This window comes from Acanthochromis polyacanthus, chromosome 4 (assembly GCF_021347895.1).
Source record: "Acanthochromis polyacanthus isolate Apoly-LR-REF ecotype Palm Island chromosome 4, KAUST_Apoly_ChrSc, whole genome shotgun sequence".
Taxonomy (NCBI): domain Eukaryota; kingdom Metazoa; phylum Chordata; class Actinopteri; family Pomacentridae; genus Acanthochromis; species Acanthochromis polyacanthus.
Genome location: NC_067116.1, coordinates 18,500,342 through 18,503,231, shown reverse-complemented (window position 1 = coordinate 18,503,231; position 2,890 = coordinate 18,500,342).

Here is a 2,890-nt window from a genome sequence, read left to right as displayed (position 1 = left end):
TTTGCAGTTAAAAATGAAGTGCTTTTTCTATCAATGATGTTGACAATTATTTTGTTGTGTTTGTGTGCTGACCCACTTAATAGTGAAGAACATACTGAGGAAAGTACAGGCCAGGCGACTAGGGGCCCATGTGTCCTTGGAGAGCTCAGGAACACTGATCAGCCCAGCTGCACTGAGCTGATCTGTCACTGGGTTTCCTCCACACCGACCACAAGCACAGAAGTGTCTGTCAAACTCAGTTTCACAGGGCCAGCTTCCTGATGACTCCCATACATGTGTAATACGGGAACTAGAACGCTATTAGATTTATTTTTATCCCATGTAACTCAAGGGTCTACAGTGGGTACGGAAAGTACTCAGACCCCTTGAAATTTTTCACTCTGTGTCACTGCAGACATTTGCCAAAATCAAAAAAGTTCATTTTATTTCTCATCAATGTACACTCAGCACCCCATCTTGACAGATAAAATCAGAAATGTAGATTTTTTTTTTGCAAATTTATTAAAAAAGAAAAACTGAAATATCACATGGACCCTTTGCAGCGACATTCATATTTAACTCACATGCTGTCCATTTCTTCTGATCCTCCTCGAGATGGTTCTGCTTCTTTATTGGAGTCCAGCTGTGTTTAATTAAACTGATTGGACTTGATTAGGAAAGCACACACCTGTCTATATAAGACCTTACAGCTCACAGTGCATGTCAGAGCAAATGAGAATCATGAGGTGGAAGGAACTGCCCAAGGAGCTCAGAGACAGAATTGTGGCAAGGCACAGATCTGGCCAAGGTTACAAAAGAATTTCTGCAGCACTCAAGGTTCCTCAGAGCACAGTGGGCTCCATAATCCTCAAATGGAAGAAGTTTGGGATGACCACAACTCTTCCAAGACCTGGCCGTCCAGCCAAACTGAGCAATCGTGGGAGAAGAGCCTTTGTGAGGGAGGTAAAGAAGAATGAGAGAGAGAACACTGTGGCTGAGCTCCAGAGATGCAGTCGGGAGATAGGAGAAAGTTCCACAAAGTCAACTATCACTGCAGCCCTCCACCAGTTGGGGCTTTATGGCAGAGTGGCCCGACGGAAGCCTCTCCTCAGTGCAAGACACATGAAAGCCCGCATAGAGTTTGCCAAAAAACACATGAAGGACTCCCAGACTATGAGAAATAAGATTCTCTGGTCTGATGAGACCAAAATTAAACTTTCTGGTGTTAATTCTAAGCGGTATGTGTGGAGAAAACCAGGCACTGCTCATCACCTGCCCAATACAATCCCTACAGTGAAACATGGTGGTGGGAGCATCATGTTGTGGGGGTGTTTTTCAGCTGCAGGGACAGGACGACTGGTTGCAATTGAAGGAAGGATGAATGCGGCCAAGTACAGAGATATCCTGGAGGAAAACCTCTTCCAGAGTGCTCAGGACCTCAGACTGGGCCCAAGGTTCACCTTTCAACAGGACAATGACCCTAAGCACACAGCTAAAATAACAAAGGAGTGACTTCAGAACAACTCTGTGACCGTTCTTGACTGGCCCAGCCAGAGCCCTGACCTAAACCCAATTGAGCATCTCTGTAGAGACCTCAAAATGGCTGTCCACCAACGTTCAGCATCCAACCTGACAGAACTGGAGAGGATCTGCAAGGAAGAATGGCAGAGGATCCCCAAATCCAGGTGTGAAAAACTTGTTGCGTCATTCCCAAGAAGACTCATGGCTGTACTAGCTGAAAAGGGTCCTTCTACTCAATACTGAACACAGGGTCTGAATACTTATGACCATGTGATATTTCAGGGTTTTTTTTTTTTAAATAAATTTGCAAAAATTTCTACATTTCTGTTTTTTTTCTGTCAAGATGGGGTGCTGAGTGTACATTAATGAGAAATAAAATGAACTTTTTTGATTTTGGCAAATGGCTGCAATGACACAGAGAGTGAAAAATTTCAAGGAGTCTGAATACTTTCCATACCCACTGTAAGTTTTGCATGCAGTACTTCTGGTTGACTATAGACCAGGCTTAAACTAACCGTGACATCACCCGTTGGTTTCAACGCAGAGAAAATGAAGCCCGGATTTTGCTACTTCTTGGTCGCTGTTTTGGATTTTTGGAGTCAGTGATGTAAAAAGCGTCATCAAACAGACTGGACCGGAGAGCAACTAGGGGCAGGATTGGCTGAGGACTCTCTTATCCCGCCCACATTTTACCGCAGAGGCTTCTGTTGCTGTCTATCAAGTATAGCCACGCCCCCTGGCTCCGCCAACTTTAAAATTCAGTATTGATTTATTTTAAGATCGGTCACCTGATCTCTCATTTTGACCATGGAAACTAACGGGAAAAAATCCTGAGCTGTAGAAAATCAGTCTATCAAATTTTATTTTTTCCAAAAATGAATTGGGGTCTATGGAGCAAAAGCTTTTTGGAACCAACCCTAGCGGACTGCGTGATATTGCAAGTTTTTGACACTTCCGGGTTGGCTTCAATTCTGGAGCCAGATGCTACGTCCACTATATATACAGTCTATGCTATAGACCCTTCTGTGACCTCATCACCCAGCTGCCTCATGTCAAACACTTGGGGAAAAATCTGAGTTTTTTGTTTGCCATACAGGAGCAGGTTTCAACTCCTGCATGTTTTTCCGGGCAGAAAACAAGCAATACTGAAGTTCAGTATGTTTACAGACTTCACCATCCAGTAACCTGATGTGACACATCCATAGTTTATCCACCTTAAAGACCCCTTCAGTAAAAGAGTGAGGGTTGTTGTTGAGTAGTTCATCCTTGAAATTGTGATGTAAAAAGTGATAGTCTCAAAATACAGATTCTAGAGATCAGATTTAATACCTTTAAAAACCTAAGTACCAATCCTGTCAACTTGTAGGGAGATGATACTATCATTATTCTT